Here is a 21,967-nt window from a genome sequence, read left to right on the forward strand (position 1 = left end):
TCTAAAGGAATAGCTGGCCACAGAGAGTCAGGCTGACGCAGAGCCACAGTGAGGCTGTGTTTCACGCCAGTGTCAGGCTGTCTTGTAAGGCTATCGTGGGAGTGCAGGAAAGTGTAGCAGTAAGGTGCCAAGGAGGAAGAAAGAGCCTGGAGCTAGTAACCATGAGAGGCCAGAAGGTCAAGTGCCAGGGAGTGTGTTCAAGGTCAAGTGCCATGCGGCTGACTCCAAGACCCAGGGACTGTGAAGGGGCTGTGAGTTTCCATAAGACTTATGATCAAAGTGGTCCATTCAATGGTTGTTTTTTTTTTTTTTAAGATTTTTATTTATTTATTTGACAGAGAGAGATCACAAGTAGACAGAGAGGCAGGCAGAGAGAGAGAGAGAGGGAAGCAGGCTCCCCGCTGAGCAGAGAGCCCGACGCGGGACTCGATCCCAGGAACCCGAGATCATGACCCGAGCCGAAGGCAAAAGAAGTGGCCTCTAATAGTGAGGAAAAGCTACCTAATTTTAAGGCAAAATCCTTCTGAACAAATAAGAAAAAGATTAAAGAGAAACCACCAATCAAAGTAGTGGAAACTGCCCCCAAACAAATTCAAATTTCTTAGAGCAGAGGCAGATGTTCATAAATACAGTGTTTGAATGGTGACAGGACCAATGTCAACCAGGACCATTAAAAAAAGTGGTTTTATAAGAGTAAAAAATAAAATAATGAATCACTTAAAAAAAAAAAAGGCCATATTTTGTGTAATTCCACTGATGGGAGTTGTCCAGAACATGCAAATGGCAGACAACTGGGGGCAGTGGGTGGGTGGTGAATGCTCCTGGGCATGTGGGTGCTTTCCTTGGGTGAGAGAAACGTCTGATAAGCATCCAGTAAGCAGGCAGTGGTGATGGCTGTACCACTCTGTGAGTGCACGAAAAACCATTCAGCTGTACACTTGGAAAGAGTGACTTTTATGGTGTGTGAATGATACCGCGATAAAGCTATTACTTAAAGAAATTCCAAAATTATTTCAAATGTGCCCCTCTCCACAATAAAAAATTCTTTTAAGGTATTCGGATGTAGTCTAGTCACCTGTGTGACAGCCTGTCAGTTATAAGTCCTTCCGTTGAATGATACACAATAGCCTTTCCCTTCTCTGCTGCTGTTATTAGATTGGAAATCTATGAGAAGGAGTGGAGGCAAAAAGCCGCAAGATGGGCCACCTTGGGTGGAGGCTTGAAAGATGATGAGGAGGGGTGAGAATGACAGTGACCTCCCAAGAAGTCAGGTACTGGTGGAATGGACACGAGAAACAAGGACAGAAAAAAGAGGAAAAGATCCATAACAAATTGATATCCATGACAAACGGATAATGGGATAAAATGCAGGACAAGCTGACAGCTTTCCTGGAGAATTTATGTATATTTCAAGATCAGGATCATTCCACATATTTTGCCCAATCAGCTAAAGTTAAAAAGAATGTGTGAATCATTGGTGTACGTTCTGCCTTTTATATATTTACCTACACATTCTGGAACACCCCAGGGGACAGCTATATTTGATAGGCTTAGGCAGATTATTTTTTCTTTCTTTCTTTCTTTTTTTTAAGAATAAAGGTACACAGTTACCTTTTTATATACTCATTTTGGAATTATTCTTGTTTGAAAAAGCAACTTTTTTGTGTTAATCTTTGTTAAGAGAAAGTGGCATTGTTGTATGAAAACCTCAAAGGTTGGGCGTCTTTAAGACACTCTGCATTGTGCTCAAAACCAAGAACCTGAGGAAGAAAAGTCGCTCTGGGCAAATTTTATGATATGCACATGAAGTGTCATGTGCATATCAGCAGTGATCTGAGTTGAAAATGGCAGAAATGAATCACATTCCCTTAAACCTAATGTGTCAGGATGGGCTATGCTTGTATTGTGTGTGAGGACTCACAAAACTAACAGTTTTCTTGGTATTCTCATCTTGTACATGTGCCTCTTGACCTTCAGACCATCTGATTTTATACCTACCAGAAAGATCCTAAGCTTCTTTGCATTCATTATAGCCAGTGATTTCTTATTTGCATATTCATTTTTCCCCCTGTGAATATATTGTGCATTCACCAACAGAAATATAATTTGAAATGATTTATTCTTACTAGGCATTTATACTTGAGACAAAAATTTGCAGCAATCTAGGTAGTCAGAAATATTTGAAAAGAGGGAACCAAGAAATTAATTTTCCCACAGAATCAAGAACATTTACGTAAATTAAAATTATAGTATTTATTGGGTGGCTACTCTGTGCACACATTTCATGTACACATCTGCTTTTGTGAAACAATTCCTTCAACTGTCTTCTTCTCTAAAATGAGGATTTTGTAAAGAGGGTATCATAAACTGTTGTCTGCAGAAGTTCATTTTGGAAAAAAAGAAGAAGACAGAAAATGACCAAAAGTCATTCTTTGGTTTGTTGCTGCTGCTCCTACATTTTGCCAGTGGATAACCACCTAAACACTGTGATTTCATTTTTTATTCCCCAAACATTTTAGCACAGAATCTATACTTCAAGAACAACATAACTGAAATGTATTCTTCTGTAATAGGAAATAAGGCTCTCAAAAACTTGAAGGAATATACAACAAATACCCAGGAGTTAGTTTTCCGTGAAGAAATAGCCACAGGATAACCTATCATATAGTAATCAAAGCTAGCCTCACTAGAGCACATTTAAAAACACAAACAAACAAACAAACAAACAAAAAAAAAACAAGACAACTGAGGGGCATCCAGGTAGCTTAGTCGATTAAGCTCCAGGCTCTTGGTTTTGGTTCAGGTCGTGATCCCAGAGTGGTGAGATTATGTCCTGTGCCCGGCTCTGTCCTTAGAAGGGAATCTGCTTCAGTTTCTTGTCCCCTCCCTCACCATTCCCCTCTGCTCCTTCCCTGCTCAGGTTCTCTCTCTCCCTCTCCAAAATAAATAAATCATTAAGATCTTTAAAGATAAATAAATAAAAATTTTTTTAAAAACTAGCTGGATGTTTCTCTTAAATATGTACTAACCACAGATTCTGTGCCATGCTACAGTGAAAACACAATCCCCGAATTATGCATGAAGGAAAGCGGTATCAGAATGCATCCCATCATGACACTTGTAGTTACCAGATTTGTAAATGGAACCTCACATAATCTGTATAGATACTTTTACCTCTTTCCATGTTGTGTAAAAAATTAAGATTGATGACTTCCTTACTTATGATTAGCGTGATGGAAAAGTGTGAAATGAAAAATTCCAGTTCTGTTCTTTATCACCTTCATACACTCTTCTTTCTGAGACGAATGACATGTTATTTTTATTTTGATCATCTCCACAGAGGAGTTAATAAATAGGACCCTCCTCTCCCTGCAATAAACATACTTTGTAATTCCACTGAAAATGGGTTCCTCTGATGTTTTAGTTACAATTTAAAGAAAAAAGGGGGATGGTTATGCTTAGATCTTGCTGCATCTGTCAAAGACAGTTCATTCAAAGGATAAAAATTTTTGGAAACAGACTTTATTTTTGTATTTGATTTTGCCTTTTTTTTTTTATGTTTGAAGGCTTCTGAGAAGTATTTACCTATTATCTGACAAGAACTTTGTTGGAAAACATAGCAAGAAGTCAATTAAAAATTAGCTAATGACAGTCTATCTCCCTGTTCTTCTCTCTGCCCTTCTCGTTTCCTGCTTTCTCTCTCTCTCTTGCAAACATCTCCCCTTAGTTCCCTCCACCTGTTTTTCTCCTTCATTCAATTTCACTGAATCATCACAACCATGAAGTTCTCAAACACCCGTGGGACATTTCTTCTCCTGTTTTGACCACTGTGGTCAGTCACAGCACGTGTGTTCACTTACAGTCTCCTCCTCTTGCCTCATTAGCAGAAACATATACGAATATTCTTACATTTCAACTCATCTCCTTGTGCTTGTCATCTGCTTAGCAATTGTTTGGCTCAAAAAGAATTTAGATCATATAAAGCAGAGGATATAAAATACTGAGCCCCTGAAACTTGTGTATAGTAGGGTAGCCAACCTTACCAACTCACCCAGTCGTTAGTCATTCTACAATACTATTTCTACTGAAAACAGAAACGTATGCATTTTCTTTTTTTTTTTTTTAAAGATTTTATTTATTTATTTGACAGAGAGAAATCACAAGAGAGGCAGGCAGAGAGAGAGGAAGGGAAGCAGGCTCTCCGCTGAGCAGAGAGCCCGATGCGGGACTCGATCCCAGGATCCTGAGATCATGACCTGAGCTGAAGGCAGCGGCTTAACCCACTGAGCCACCCAGGCGCCCATGTGTGCATTTTCTTAAGCGCACACACACACACCCAAACAATATAGAAGACATCGTGTGTGTGTTCAGGGAAAATAATTACTTCCTCTGTCTTCTGGCCTCCCACTTCTAATGCCCCCACACAGATTCAGGCTCATTTCAAAGGATTTGGCTACGGATCAACTGTATCTCAACCTGACTTTTCTCGTGTGTTTGCTAGCTTTTATTTAGAAAGAAATATACTCCAGAAATAGAAAATTTAACTTGGATGAGCTGATCATTGGGCCTCCTACACTTGTCACCTCCCCAGGTATCTTGCCCTGTCCCGAGTTCAAGTTTATTGCATGGCGGTGACATGAGAGACCATCAAGAAAGGGAAGAGAAACTAGAGTCCAGAGTCCTTGGCTTCACCTCACACTGTCTTGGAGGATAGAGTTTGTGACCTGCCAGTTGCCAAGTCCAATTCTGATAAACTTGATGGGGTTCAGAAGCCACAGGGTCAGGCAGTTAAGAAGCAAGTGTTCATCGTCCTGCAGCTCTAAATTTTCTGGAGTAAGCAATATGCTGAGACTTCATATCATTATTGGTGTATAATCACATGAATTTTAGACTGAACTTTTGCTACTTGCGTTGGCATAGAGATGCTGGATAAAGTACGGGGCATCCAGTTGCATTCTAACTGCAGATAAACAGTGAAATCTGCTTCCATATATGTATGGCCATGTGATATTTGGACACACTTATACAAAATAAATATTTGTTACTAATGGAAAATCCGGATGTCCCTGGGCTGCCTTTGTCTTTATTCACTAAACCTGTCACCCTATACTGGCACTGGTGGGAAAATCTTAAAAACTCAGGATGAGGCCCCATCCCAAGTGTGACAATTCAGAATATGAATTTTAAGGTGAAACCCAAATAATTTGTATACACAGTAAAGTTCGAAAAGTGCTAAAACGTGCTATGAGAACCCTTGACTTACATTTCCATGTTTCTACCTGCTAGGCAAGGAGAGTTGAGTAGTAACTAGAATTAGCTTATGTTAGTTGTTGACATTTTGCTAAAATAACTTGCAATCAAGTGCATAATTTGTCTACAGGATCAGAAAAACCTGTTACTTTTTTTAAAGATTATTTATTTATTTGACAGAGAGAGATCACAAATAGGCAGAGAGGCAGGCGGGGGGGGGGGGGCAAGTTCCCCACTGAGCAGAGAGCCCAATGTGGGACTCAATCCCAGGACCCTGAGATAATGTCCTGAGCCAAAGGCAGAGGTTTAACCCATTGTGCCATGCAGGTGCCCCAAACCTGTTAATTTTCTATCCAAGTTCTGATACTAATTAGAATCTACTAATCCTGTGCCTTTGCAATCCTAGCTGACATTTTTGTTTTGCACTTGGCCACACCCTAATTACTGACCACATCCTCTGCTCTCTTGCTCTGTAGTAACATGATAATATAGGGGCAATCAACATTTACTAAGTAGTACAATGTATCAAGAGCTGTGCTTGATGCCGCACACACATAGTCATTTCCAATTTCATTATAATACTGTAAATGAAGTGTCAATGTCTCATTTTTATGGTTGGAAAAGACTGAGGCGTGGGGAGGCTGGGTAATGAACTGTCTCACACTGCCTTGGGAGGAAAATGTGTCAGGGCTGGGGCAAAATCTGATTCTTCAGAGTTCCTTCCACCACAAACCTGCCCTGGGATACACTCCACTGATGAAGGCTGTAATCACTTCTTCCTTCTTCTCCCTGCCTCTTAATTTCCTTGCCGTGTTTCAATTAATGGAAAATTAGGTTAAAGTGCTTCTCTCTTGAACTGAAGTCTTTGCAAATAGTCAGTGCTGACTTTTTTGAGGATTAAAGTATTTTGTAAGACAGATATGTTAAAATGCAAATGAGTCTCCGTAGTTCTAATTAAAATAAGGTTTTGAAGGTATCTGTGAGAAAATAAATTTTGATTTGTAGGAGTGGTCTGTTGTCACAAAAATGCAATTTATTTTGGTAGAAGATGTATTCCTGCTTCATTTTCCTGTTTTTGTCCATAGCCTCTGCTTCCCTTTGAGCATAAACCCATCTGTCTGTGCATTGATACGCATCAGTGCAAGCCTAGAGAAAATTGTTCTATCCCTCCCAGGAATGGTTGTGTTAAGATGGGGCAACAGGACAGCAGGAAGAGATAATACGTGTTCTAATGGGGGGGTTGCAGACACTGTTGGCTAGATAGAGGAAGGAAGTAGTCCTTGTACTTCAAATCATACCCCATGGCCGACAATTTCCCCAGTGCATAATGTAAGTATCAGCCAGGCTTGAATTTTTACATGGCAGTATGTTGATAGTCCTTTTGCTGTGTCTTAAAGATGAAATAACCCACTGCAATAGAGTATGGCGCCAGAACACTGGTGTGCTCTTTCAAGCCCTCTCCCAGCACACAGAGCGTCTTTGCTTCAGCTCTGCGTATGCTAACTCCCACTGGGACCTAGGAGACAGGTTATCACTTATGTCAGATGTAAAACAGCAGCTTTCCTCCCCCACCTTCTACAAGGTTCTCTTGTATAGTGGCTCCTGCTCAGTCATCACCTGTCTCACCTTCTGTCCTTGGGACGCATGAATTCTTCATCCTCTAGCTGAAAGCAGTGTGCAGTTGTGGGGAGAAAAAGAATGAGCTGATTTGTAAATGTGTAGTTTTTGAGAAAGTGTAGCAGATCTAAAGAAGTTACAAAAGTGAAGAACAATTCAGAGGTAGTAATGATCTACAGGGTACATTTCAAGGCAGGGATGATTCCAGTAGGCCTTTCCACGGAGCCACAACACTTCTTTCAAAACTCACCAAGTGGAGATTCATTTAAATCAATGAAGATCCATTTAATTAAGGGAACTGTATGTCCAGTCTCTTTGGAACAGTCCTGGGTCAGCTTGCTGTCATGGCGCAGTTAGTAATAGTGTCCCCTTTCCCTACGAAATGGCTGTGGTTTGGACACATTGTTATGTAGTAACTCTCAGTGTGAGGAATGCAACGTCTGGATGTGTTAAAAAGCACTGTGACATATATGTTCAATAACCCACTTTTAGTCCTTTTCTGAGAACCCTTAGCTGAAATCAGGCACACCCACAGAGTTTATCTCTGGAAAGTGTGTTAGGATAATTTTTTGTATTATTGCGTATTATTCCATCTATTGTGTCCTTTGTATTTCTCTTAGTATCTAAGTTTTTTTTAGTATCTATTGACTTTAAAAACCCAACAAAATTTTTAAAATCATAAAATAAGAGGTCTAGCATTTTTATTTTATGAATAGCATCTGTCTTATTACACGGATACAGTACTTGGGTTAAACTCTGTGTTCATAGTTCCAAAAATTAAAATCAGATAATCAGGATGTTCGTATTCACATCCATCATATGTGCTTATCTGTTTACTAGGTTGAGTTAGTTACAATTACAGTATGTTATGAACCAAGCAAAAACTCCAAAAATACTGCCTAAAGCAAAGTAAAAACTTACTTTTTGATCATATAAAAGAAGCCAAGAGGCGATAGTTGAATGGCTGTTGTCAGGGAAATGAGTCCTACCAGCCATGCTACTCTGTTTATGATGTCCAAACAGTCCATGAATGATGCTATCATTTCAGACATACAATAATACTCTGAAGAGCAAATCAAAGAAAGGTGTTTTTTTTAATATTGTTTTGTTTTTCATTTTCTTGCTTTTAAAGAATCAGTCTGGTTCTTCCTTACAACATTGTCATAAATGTCTTCTTGGCTGATACTTAACCATATGGTCACCGCTAGTTGGGAGAGACGCTAAGAAATATTTTAGCCTAGAGGCAACACATCTAGCTAAGAATTGGGGCCTTTGTTTAGTGAGGAAAATACTTCCAGGATATTTAGAGCAGTTTCTTTTATGTAGAACATAGTGGAGAGAAATCAAAGAGGTAAAAGGTGACATTCCTACTCTTACAAAAAACCTCAAGTGCTTTGAATAGTAAAGAGGGCAGTGTAGGCTTCCGCCAGGAAACAAGGAATAAACATTACAAGAAAGGAAAAGGGCAACCCGGACAGAAACAGAAGACATAACTTAGGCACAAAATGAACATTTGCTGAGTGAAAGAATGAATCACTGAGAGAATAAATGAGTAATTATTTTTATTTCCCTTTTTATTATTTTTTTTTCACTTGAGAACAACTCAAAGTCACACAGTACCACGAGGCAGTTATTTTACCATTTAATTGTTTATAATGTTGTCGTGCCCATTTGGGGCTTTGTGCGATTAGATGATGATATATAGATAGAGTCAGTTATATAACTTGGATTAAGAAACTTCATTTTGAAGTTTGTACTCTTATCTTTCTCAAAAGGGATAAAGATGGAAGATTCTGGGTATCTTTGGGACATTGTGAGTCATCAGTTAGTAAAAAAAAGTCCCAAGAGCACAAAACCCTCCCTTCCCTAAATGCAACGTTTCCAAAGTTTATAATTATTGCATAGAGACAAGGCCAACCTTCCACCATGCAGAAAGAAAATAATGAAAATATAACTTTAAAAACAACACTCACTAATCTCTGTGGTATTTCTATGAGGGAGGTAACTAGGGGCATAAATTATAAATTACATGCAATGTGGGTGCTCAAAAGAAAATAAAGTTAAGAAAAGCAGAACTGAGTTATAACAGCCTCCTTATATTTTAGTCTCTATCATTCTTTCTGGAAGGGAAATAGTAGTAACTGGATGCAATGCAATGCAGGGATTGTAAAAATGAGATACTGCATCGAGCATTTTTACTTTTGAAAATGTCTGCAATTGTTTATGAATCCCATAGATGCTTTTTTGTGTTGATGGCATTATCTTTATGGGTGACTGCTGATTACTGTTAATTGAAGTACCCATGATTTTCTCTGAGCTTCGGAATAATGTAATGGAAATATATGCTTTTAAGTGTTGGGAGATGAAAATGAGAGTTCTGAGAAATCTATTTGGAATTGCATTGCTGGAGGGCAATCTTTGTCCCTGGGAATTTATTCTCCACTGTTGGGGCTCTAAGGAGCACCCTCAGAGATTCAGAAGGTATTTCATTGTATTCTCCTTGGAAGGTGCTGCTCTTCATAAAAAAGAAATGCTAACCTCATGGAAGAAAGAGAGGGATAATTAAATTCCCAGTCACCAGAGCCTGAATGCTTTAAAAGGTCCCTGCTTCTCTTTCAGAAACCTGAGCCTGCCCAAATAAAGGGGCCCATTCAAGCCCAAGAGGCCAGTACTCACCCTCTTGTCTCCTTTGAAAACCGTCAAGGCCCAAATCTATTTATCTTAAAAAGGCACTGACGAGATAATCAGTCATTACTAGGAGAGCTGTTCTACATTTCATAGAAGCAAATTGCCCTTTTCCTCCATCATTTGAATTTCTGAGTCTTGTCCTTGTTTTATCTTCACTCTGATTTCTAATTTTGCTTCTGCCTTCATTGGGTTCAAATGCTCTAGACCTACATTTAAGTCCGGTTTCCGGCTAGAACGTCATCATACATAAAATAACAGACTCATGAACGGTGGAAATGATGGGCCCCACTGAGCATTCTATTCTTTTTCTTTTTAATTATCTTAATTCTTACAGTCACATTCTGATAGTTCAGTACTGTTCTAATCGATCTCTTTCTGCTGCATCCTCAGACCCCATGGCTTCCCCTCTGTCCTTGTCATATCCTCATTTATACTAGTGCTTGCTCTGAAAACCATTATTATGCTTCAGATGCTTTGTGAAACAAGAAAAGATACAGCTATACAGCTATCCTCATAGAATGTAGAATTCTTAAGGGTAATGCCACTTTTTAAATTCATCTTTTTTCTTTAATCATCTAAATTGATTCTGATCAATATGTATTTAAATATTTGTGTGTATCTCTATGAATATGAAACATAAATATATGTATTTATTGATTATGAGTATTTATTTCTTCAGATGATCCTAATGCATTTTCATACACCCAGCTATCAAGACAAGTATAGAATATACCTATTTTTATTATCACGTCATCATGGCATACGTATCTTATACAGTTCAGTTGATGAAATAATTCACTGAGCTCTCAATAAATAATGACAGCTTAAATGTTAGTGTTCTAAAGATAGAAAGATCCATGAAAAATCGTTACATGATTTCCTTGTTCGTTTTTAATGAATTTGCTCATTGTGCACACCTACAAATATTCCATTAGAGAAATATAATGTAATTCAAAAAGTACCAGAAGTATCATTCTTATGGATTTTTAGAAAAATGCTTAATTTAAAACCCACTTTCCTTTTTAAATGAGTGTCTCTATGGGAGTAACTGGCATGCACATATCACACACCCCGAATTTCCCTTTCCTTCTTCCTAGTTGGGAATGCATCATTCAAAAGAAAAAAAAAAAAGACAAAATAGAGAAAAAAATATGGATATAAATCCGGTCTGCAGTACTAATACAAAAGCTTTTATTTTCCCAGATTTTTTTTTATTTAATGCCTTTATATGCTTCACTTTTCTGGACAAGGTGATAGGGTAAGCATTAAAATTTTCTATAATAGGTGGGGGATCTGGGATGCTCAGTCGGTTAGGTATCTGGCTCTTGATTTCAGCTCAGGTCATGGTCTCAGGGTCATGAGGTCATGAGATCAAGTCCCTCATCAAGCTCCGCATTGAGTGTGGAGCCTGCATAAGATTCTCTCCTGCTGCCCCTCCCCTCATTTATACTCTTTCTCAAAATAATAAATAAAATCTCAAAAAACTTGTCTATCATTGGAAACCAAATTACATTCCATAGGGGGAAAAAACAGAAGAATGAAATATATTTTAGGAAAAGCAAAAATGATATAACCTATTATCAAATAACTATGAAAGTGTGATCTGTAGGTATCTTGAGTATTAAATGATGAATAATTCAAAGCTATATCATTATGTTGTATTTCAAAATGATTACGTACGGACTTATAGTGATTAGCAAGGATTGTATCAACCATAGTTCAATAGCAATAATTATAATGAATCATTACCTTAGACTATCCATAACTATGGCATTCTGCAGATGGACCCCACCTCCCCATTTCAACAGGTTATACACATATTTATGCCCAGAGTGAAACATTGCAATACAGTTCTGTATAATTTGAAGAACATAATGTGAAAAAGAAATCGGAATTATTTGTTGTGTAAGTGGTACTAACAGAGAAAGCCAATACTATGTACATGTGCCATCTACTGTTAAAAAACATTATTTCATTTTATTCTCATAAGATCTTTTATCAAATGTTTATTAATTGAGAATGTTGTATTTACATTAGTATGTATGACTAAATTTAGATTAATTAAATAGCTTACTTAAAGTCAACAGCTATAGAGAAAGGACCACAGAAGGGTCTCCAAGTTGTGTGTGTTGTGCCCTGTGCACAGGCTCTGTGCTCGGTGGGCAGGGAGCTAAACCCAGCCCTTGTCTCCTTCACTAAACTTTCTCCCTTGGGGATGCATCTACTTGGAGGGATACCTTTGCCTGACTTGATCTGAAAACCATGCTTGAACATTGAGCTATATGATTCCAGAATTTCCATTATTAATCATGTATTTTGACATATGAAATGAACGAGTTGCTTTTCAAGTATTTCTGACTGTCTTAAAAAGTCACATTCTAAAGTGATTCATTTGGTAAAGTACTTGGAACTAATCCATCTCATATAAAAGAGAATGGGCAGTTTATAAATTTATAAGTTTATATGGACTTAAAATACTAATTTTTTTTAAAATACTAATTCCAGTCTAGTTAGCATACATTATTATATTAGTTTCAGGTGTACCATACACTGATTCAACAATTCTGTGTACATCACTCACTATTCATGGAGTTTAGTGTGCTCTTTATCCCCTTCTTCTATTACACTCCTCCCCAACCCACTTCCCCTCTGGTGACCATCTGTTTGTTCTCTGTATTTAAGAGTCTGTTTTAGAGTTTGTCTCTTTTTCCCCCTAGCTTAAATTCTTAAGTTCCATGTAGGAATTTAGCCTTTGTCTAATTTCACTTAGCATTATGCTCTCTAGCTCTATCTATATCATTGCAAATGGCGAGATTTCATGCTTTTTTTGGCTGAGTAACATTCCATTGTATATGTCTGCCACCTCCTCCTTATCCATTCATCTATCAGTGGACACTTGGGCGGCTTCCATAATTTGGCTATTGTAAATAATGCTGCATTAAACATTGGGGTGCATATATTCTTTTGAATTAGTGTTCTTGTATTCTTTGGGTAAATATCCAGTAGGGGAATATACTGGATCATGCAGTAGTTCTAATTTGAATTCTTTGAGGAACCTCCATACTGTTTTCCACAGTGGCTGTACCACAGTTGGCATTTCTACCAATAGTGCCCAAGGTTGCTTTTTCTCCACATCCTCACCAGTACTTGTTGTTTCTTGTGTTGTTGATTTAGCCATTCTGACAGGTGTGGGGTGATTTCTCATTGTAGTTTTGATTTGCTTTTCCATGATAAGTAATGTTGAGCAACTTTTCATGTGTCAGTTGTCCTACTGTATGTCTTCTTTGGAGAAATGTCTATTCATGTCTTCTGCCCACTTTTTAATTGGATTATTTGTTTTTTGGGTATTGATTTGTATAAGTTCTTCATCTATTTTGGGCACTAACCCTATATTGGATATGTCATTTGCAGATCTCTTCTCCCATTCGATATGTTATCTTTTAGTTTTATTGGTTGTTTCCTTTACTATGCAGAAGGTTTTATTTTGATGGAGTCCCAATAGCTTATTTTTGCTTTTGTTTCCCTTGTCTCAGGAGACATATCTAGAAAAACATCACTAGAGCTGATGTCAGAGAAATTACTACCTGTGCTCTCTTCTAGGACTTTTATGGTTCCAGGTCTCACATTTAGGTCGTTAATCCATTTTGTGTCTGTTTTGTGTGTGGTGTAAGAAAGTGGTTTCATTTCTTTCTTTTGCATGTTGCTGTCCAGTTTTCCCAAGACCATTTGCTAAGAGATTGTCTTTTTCCCATTGCATATTTTTGCCTTTTTTGTCAAAGATTAATTGACCATTTAATTGTGAACTTATTACTGGGGTTTCTACTCTGTTCCATTGATCTGTGTCTATTTTTGTTCCAGTGTCATTCCATTTTGATCATTATGGATTTATAATATCTTTAAATCTGGGATTGCGATACCTCCAGCTTCATTTTTCTTTTTCAAGATTGCTTTGACTATTCTGGGTCTTTTGCAGTTCCATACAAATTTTAGGATTGTTTGTTCTAGCTCTGTGATAAATGCTATTGGAATTTTGATGGGGATTGGATTAAATCTGTAGATTGCTTTGGGTTTATAAGCATTTTAACAATGTGTATTTTTATAATCCATGAGCATGGTATGTCTTTCCATGTGTTTGAGTTGTCGTCAGTGTCTTTCTAAAGTGTTTTAGAGTTTTCAGAGTGTACATCTTTCACCTGCTCAGTTAAGTTTATCCCTAAGTATTTTATTCTTTTTGGTGCAAATGTAAATGGGTTTACTTTCTTAATTTCTCTTTCTGCTGCTTTTTTATTAGTGTATAGAAATGCAGTGTATTACTGTACTTTGATACTGTATCCTGCAACTGTACTGATTCCATTTATCAGTTCTATTAGTTTTTTGGTGTAGTCTTAAGAGTTTTGTATAGAGTGTTATGTCCTCTGAAAATAGTGAAGGTTTTACTTCGTCCTTACCAATATGGATGACTTTTATTTCTTTTTCTTATTTCTTTTCCTTATTCCATTCTTTTTTTAAAATATTTTATTTATTTATTTGACACAGAGAGAGAGAGAACACAAGTAGGCAGAGTAGCAGGCAGAGGGAGAGGGAGAAGCAGGCTCTCTACTGAGCAAGGAGCCCAATGTGGGGCTCAATCCCAGGACCCTAGGATCATGACCTGAGCTGAAGGCAGCTGTTTAACCAACTGAGACACCCAGGCGCCCATATTCCATTCTTCTTAAGAGAGCAAACTCTAGTTAGTCTTGGTTAGAAGAAAATTTTCAGTGCTCCAAGTTAAACAAAGCCCCAGAATGAAGTATCTGAGGTACTTTTGTGTCACTAAGAAGCAGCAAAGACAGAGAAGACCAGAAATAGTGGATAACCAACTAGACTGCAAAAATCTTAGAAGAGGAAGGCTGGTGGGCATATACTGACTGAGCACAGGAGAGAAACTGAAACATAAGTGCTTGGCTTGGACAGGCAGCAAAGGCCAGCTCACTAGTGGAGAATTACAGGAGACATGGTTGGCCCTCAGATAATCGGATAGGCCCTCAGACATCCTCCCTTCTCCCTCTGCCTCTACCCCTCCTTTCCCTGGCTTATGCTTTCTCACACTCACTCTCTCTCTCTCAAGTAAATAAGTATTTGAGAGAGTGAGCAGGTGAGGGAAAACAGACTCCCCACTGAGCAGGTTGCTCAGGACCCTGGGATCATGACCTGAGCCAAAGGCAGACACAACCAACTGAGCCACCCAAGGGCCCCAATATATAACATCTTCTAAAAAAAATAAAGGTTCTTGGGGCACCTGTGTGGATCAGTGGGTAAAAGCCTCTGCCTTCGGCTTGGGTCATGATCCTAGAGTCCTGGGATCGAGCCCCACATTGGGAATCTCTGTTCAGCAGGGAGCCTGCTTCCTCTTCTCTCTCTCTGCCTGCCTCTCTGCCTTCTTGTGATCTCTATCTGTCAAATAAATAAAATCTTTTTTAAAAACTAATTAATTAAAAGGTTCTTAACAAAGTGACTGAGTCCCCATTTGACCACCTGTGGTGGTGTCTACCAGCTAAGAAGCAATCCCATTCTGTACTATGTGATGGGGGGTGGGAGCGGGGATCCTGGTGCAGTGAGGTAGTGTATCAGGTCAATACAGGGCACACCTTAAATGTAGGCAACGTTGTATTTCAATTCTGTCTCAGTAAGGAGGGAAAAAGGGACCTAGAGAGTTAGATCGTAATTAGAAAAGAGACACAAGCTTTCGGGGACATTTGTTAAGAGAAAGACACCCTTTTTCATGATAAGCCCGCAGTTGAGTTCAGATGCTCCCTATTCAGATTGCATGGTGTTAGAGGGAAGTGGGCCATGTGTACATCACAGTCTATTCCTGTGGAACTAGCAAGCCATCACAAGCATTACTTTGTGATCTACAACTTAGATATGAAACAAAGTATCTATATATAGTATATGCAGTATTGCATCTGGAAATCCCGGTTCAGCAGAGCAGTAGCTAACATCAAACTCAAGTTCTGGTTTGGAATCATAGTGCATAGTGAGCAATAGTAGACTTCACAGCGAAACAGTAGGCTTGTAGTATGGATAATTGATTTTTTAAAATTTTGATTCGAAGAAATTTATTAGGATCTCAAATTAGAATTTTAGTTAACATAAAAATGAACTTGGAGAACAGAAAGTTAAAAGCCATAAAATTATACTTAGCATGAATGCAGTTTTCAGATATGCATGATATTGGGAAACATGTTTATTCTGTGTGATATGCTTTCAAACTCATATTGAAGTCTTAACATAATAAATGGTTTTTGAAGTAGTTCTGTAGCAATTTAGATTCTAGCTATGAACCCAAAATAAGTGCAGCAGAAAGAGGGACTAAAATGTAATAAATATCCACTATGTGCCTAGATAGAGTTTAAGAGACTTTGAAAATATAGTTCACTTCATTCTCCACAGTAAACTGACAAATCTTCATTATTTCCACTTGATAAATGAGAAAATTATGTTCTGATTAAGTTGCCCAAATTCACAATTCCAAAGGCCACATTCTTTGTACTGGGGCATGAAAGGTGACATAATATAGGTGACAGTATTTTCTGGGTCAAATCATTTTCTCTAAATCTCCCTCACTTAGGGCCAATCTTTTATCACCAGAAATGAATTCCTATTCTACCCTCTTTCAAAGACCTCAAAAATTTTCTTTTGAATATATAACTGATTTGAATAAAAAACAAAAAACAAAAAACAAAAATCCTCTATGTGCTTGATATTTCATATTGTAGGTGTTCTAAATTACATGGTATGCAGTGCCGTGTGTGGTGTTGTTTCTGGGTTAATACCCAGAATGATGAAAGGGACTATGAATTAGTGTAATTCTTTTCTATTTATTCTTTCCCTGTTCGTGCCCTCTTTAGTATGTACACTTTCAGGAAATATTGGTGAAGCCCCCAAGTAGTAAAACATTTGGCTCAGCTTGAAGTCCACAGAGTAGTGACCTGTTGCAGTGACACAGACCGAGTACCTTCCTGAAGCCAGATACCCTCCGTAAGACAGGTGTTTCTGCCTGAGCCTCTCATGGGTTCAGATGAGGGCAGGTGCAAGGCAGACAGCTCCCTGGGGAGAGGAGACACTGCTACAAGGCTGGGTGGATTCAGGGAAGAGGGAGACAAAGGGAAGGAGAAGAGGAGGAAGCCGAAGCAAAGGGAATTCAATTCAGATTTGTGCAATTTTATTTAAAGCTAAGAACAGTGACAGTGATTGCAAGAAAAGGTGTTTTACTTGCAATAAAGATCCTTTACTGCTGAAGAGTTTTCACGTCTCAGAGGGTAAAACAGAAAGAAAGAAGTTCAGTTAAAATTTAGATTGAGTGCTTACTTACTGACTCTGTTAAGTCACTTAACCTTCCTGAGCCTTAGCTTTTATTCTTTTTTTCTGATATAAATTTGGAAGTATGTAGGCAACCTCACATATTTTTCGATAGCAACTAAATGAGAGAATATAGCATAGCCCTGGAAATTAATAAATAGTTATTTCTTCCCTCTAATAAAAATTTTAAGCAGATGTCTAGTTTAGGCCGAGATTGGTCTATTTTTTATTATTTGAAAATATGCACATCTGTTTGAATTCACTGTCAGCATTCTTTTTTTTTTTTTTTTTTAAGATTATTTATTTATTTATTTGACAGAGAGAGAGATCACAAGTAGGCAGAGAGGCAGGCAGAGAGAGAGGAGGAAGCAGGCTGCCTGCGGAGCAGAGAGCCCGATGCCGGGCTCGATCCCAGGACTCTGAGATCATGACCTGAGCCGAAGGCAGCAGCTTAATACACTGAGCCACCCAGGTGCCCCCACTGTCAGCATTCTTCAAACACTGGCATGTTTTTCCCCTGGAAAACCTCAAAGAAGGAGCAGATTTTCCTGCAATTTCATGGAGGAAAAAGATCATTTAAATGTATGCCTGTTGATTTTTTCTAACTCTATCAGTCTGAGCATAAACCAGTATTGATCCTTTCTCTTAACCCTGTTTACCTAATTTAAATAATCTGTTGAGCCATTCCCTTTTTAACACAGTGAGGGTGTCCTGTCCCTCTAGTCCAATAAGGAGATTCTTTCTGGTAGTCAGCCTCACCCTGAATACTCTGTATACCCCTGAGAGACTCACCTGAAGGGAGAAAAGCTTGCTAGCTCTGGAGTCAGTCTCACCAGGATCTGAAAGATCTAAATCATTGCTGTGGACTCATGTTGATGGTTTTCTTAATGTCTGATATAGTCTTTGAAAATGCACACAGCAGGGCGGGCTTCTAAGCATCACATTTGGGGGTGGGGGATGCTATCATCCGTGACTTCCAAATCCGAGCATTAAACTATTACTAATTCATATGGCTGTTTCAGTAATTACATTTTTAGATCCTGATGACATTTAACCTTGCATTCTGATGGAGGAAGGACAAACATGGGAATTCATCTTTCCTTTTTAATTCGGTAAAAAGGAAGATTGAGACATATTTTAAAGGGACCAAATAATTAGTGTTTAATTTTAAAATAATCACATTTGTCTTAACATTCCCCTGTATAATTATTATTTGGTAAATGCTAATATGAAATTAAAAAAATATACTTCGAAAATGATTGCTTCGGCTATTTTCTTTCTTTTTTGATTTACAAATAAATGCAGACTGGCCTGGAAGGCTGTGATTCAGTACCTCAAAATGGCAAGACCCAGCATGATTATGGAGCAGAGGGTTTCAAGTAGTCATTGACATCTAGTCCAGTAGCATTAATTAGAGAGCATTTCCTTATAAACATAAAATTCCATTAAAAATAGCAGCATCCTAGAATATCATCTCAGGGACTTATTAAGAGCGTTAGGTTCAGTTATAATGAAAAACTGCCTTTCTCCTAAACAAAAATCTAAAAAAAAAAAAAAGCATTATAATAAATAAAGTAAACATGTGGAATTTATTAGTGAGAATCTGCAAATAGTACAAAAACCCAAAGATGAGAAATAAAAACTCTACAGTTGGGATGCTTAGCTGAAGCTTAGCAGAACAGCAGTGCCAGAAAGAGTCCAGATTATGGAACGATGTCATAGGTCACTAGACCTAGAACGACACTCCTAGGTGAATGTCCATAAAGTTGATACTAGAGACTATATTATTTCCCTAATTTGTTTATGTATATTTTCATTAATACACATACGTATAATGAGAGGTCAATATTTATTTGTCCAAAACTTGTATCAAACCTGGACCTCCAGACAGGAATTGGGAGATAGAGATAGATATGTATTTGTATTGTGCTTTAAACTTTCTAAAAATCTTTTATTTACATTATTGTGTCATCTTCTTCAAAAACACATTGACAGTGACTACTTAACCCCTTTTAGAGATTTTAAAAATAGCTTTAGAAATGCTAAAAGACAGACAATCTATTGTGATTTATTTTTCCATGTTCTTAGACAATTGTAATGGATCAAATCTTTGGATAGCATTCATGTCTTAGTGGTAATTTGCCGGTGCAATAATTAGTGTTATTTCACAAGGACAAGTTAAATATATATTGCTATGAAATAAAATGAATTTACTGAAAGTATATTTCTTTTATGACAATTGGAAGTTTTATATTGTTGTCTTTAGTCAGTAAGGAACTGAACAAATCTGATACCATATAAATGTATCTTAAAAGGAGATTTTACTCCCTCATGAATCTACCATAAAGGTGATTCTGTTACTGTATCTTTAATGCATTGGCTGCTTCTATTTGCTTAGAGATAGCATTATCATGATAAAGCAAAGTTGTATTTTTTAAAAATCTTTTTAAAAAAGAAACATCTTTTGAAAAAAAGAAACATTTCCTTAAACTCTGAGGGTTCATCATCAGTCCTGTATATGTGTGTGTGTAGATGTATAAATTATATGTTACTAATCTATTGGGTAAAAATTTAGCTCTTCCTGTGCTTGTGCCATTTTCTTTTTTACTTACTACACTATAACTTCTGGAAATCATGTAATGTGTTAAAGGAAAACACAACTTAGAGCCTGAGATCCTTGTTTTTTTTTTCTTAGTTACTTTTAGATAATTAAGACTCCTGCATGCTTGAGCTATAAATTCTGTCTTTAAGAAGACACTTTGATTCTTGTTTTGAGTCTAGCAGAGGCTCGTAATCTGGGAGGTGTCAAGTGAAGCTACACACTTCTCTGCTCTGCTGGGAAACAGCTGAGAGGACTTTGACTAAAGTCCATCAAGTTGAAACATTTAGTTAAAGAGAATAAGCAGTCTTTAACTGCTGCATGACAATGCTTTTCTCTCTCTCTCTCTCTCTCTTTTTAAAGACTACAGCCTATGCAGCTATAAGAAAACTTAAAAAAAATTATTTTACTTGAGGGGGGAGGGGCAAAGAGAGAGGAAGAGAGAAAACCTCAAGCAGACTCCGCGCTGAGTGTGGAACCCAACATGGGGCTGTGTCTCTTAAACCTGAGATCATGACCTGAGCCAAAATCAAAAGTCAGATGCTCAACCAACTGAGCTACCCAGGTGCCCCCCACAAAACTTGTTTTCCCCCTTAAATAGGAAATAGCTATGGGCTTACTTTGTTTGTTTTGTTTTTGCTATGAGCTCCTTTGAAAGCTCTGAATGTACTGATGGCTCAGCAATTACTGTGAACGTTGGAAAGCTATTGACACTTTTCCCAAAATGAATGCTAAGTAGGAAATAGTGTTTCCAAGTGACAGATGCTTTCATTTATTTTCATTTTCTTCTTCACTGAGAACTAACAAAAATACTTTGATGTATGTCCCCAAAGATTCTTGATTGTAAAAGAAGTATAAATATCTTTAAAAGTGAGAAACAACTAAAAATTTAGTTATGATTTGTCATATGAACTAATAAAAGCTAAAAAAAAAAAAAAAAAGAATAATGGTGGCTCAACTACTTGAGCATCTGCCTTCAGCTCAGGTCATGATTCCAGGGTCCTGGGGATTGAGTTCCCTTTCGGGCTCCCTGCTCAGCAGCAGGTCTGCCTCTCCCTGGGCTCCCCCCACCCCCGATTTGTGTGAGTGCTCTCTCTTTCTCTCGAATAAATAAAATCTTTAAAAAAAATGAGGAAACTATAAAAAATAATAATAATAATGGCAACATACTTTAAAGTCATTATCATATTTAAAATTGCCATCATCCTATGATGGCTTGCCCTGAATAAGTACACCTAGAGGTATTATGTGCTTTAAACTGCTCTTTACAGAGTGCCTGGGTGGCTCAGTCATTAAGCATCTGCCTTCGGCTCCGGTCATGATCCCAGAGCCTGCTTCTCAGACCTCTCCTATGCCTCTTGCTTGTGTCCCTCTATCGCTGTCTTTCTCTGTCAAATAAATAAGTAAAAAAATCTTTAAAAAAAAACCTACTTTTTACAACTAGGGCTTTTACTACTTCCTTTTGCATACAAAATCCTGTCCTGGTTGGCATTCTAAGCTAGTGTGCTGTTTTACTTACCTGGAGAACAGTTACTGCATGCAGTGAACCCAATCTTCAGACCCCAGTGAATGAAAAAGACCTTTGCACCATAGTGTATGTTTATCATCATTCTCTAATAAGTTTCATCCCTGCTTTTGGCTAAGAATGAAATAAATGCAAGTGCCATTTAACTGTGGAAGTTATCACTACAAGCTACAAAGTCATCTAAAGATGATAGCTATCAAACCCCATTGTTCAGGACTTCAGATCCATATACACATCTTTAAATAGCTTAGATTCTTATTTTACTTTGATTATGATGGTTGCAGACTCTAATTTTTAAAGGGCTTATAAAAATAATGACCAGCTCTTCATGGAGCTGAAAATTTGATCCATTGGCTTTTGCATAAAATTTTGGGGTGTAAAGGCCAACTTTTACCTACTTCCAATTTCTAGCAGAGATGACTTGGGAAATGGGAAATTGATAGAAAAGTTGTGTCAACATTCACTTTAGGGATTTGGAGAGAATATTCCACTTTCAGAAATTTTAAGAAACATTTACCTTATATAATAGATTGTATGAGATTCCAAGTTCCCAAATATCTTAATTGTAAAAAACTTCTCCTGTGAATGATCTTGCTTTGAAAGTTAAAGAAGGTGATGCACCAGAAGAACATCCTTAGCTTTTGAAAGAGAAGAAAGGGTGGCTAAAGAAATCTCTCTTAATGGACATTGAAATAGCAGCTGAGCAGCATAAATTAGAAGCAGGGATGTGTGATGCATCTGGGAGTAAAGGGCAAAATGCTGGCAACTCTATTGCAAATTCTCAAAAGGAGTTTACAGCCATGGCATGCCTCATCCTTAACTAAATTGTAATGAGTTTGACCCTAAAGATTCAATAAAGGGGAAAAGATGATTTTATCAGATAGTGGACATCAGGCACTGTGTCTTGGCAGTGGTGACAAGGTTTGAGTGTTGTGTGTGGTGCATTT

The sequence above is a fragment of the Meles meles genome, chromosome 13 (assembly GCF_922984935.1).
Source record: "Meles meles chromosome 13, mMelMel3.1 paternal haplotype, whole genome shotgun sequence".
NCBI lineage: Eukaryota > Metazoa > Chordata > Mammalia > Carnivora > Mustelidae > Meles > Meles meles.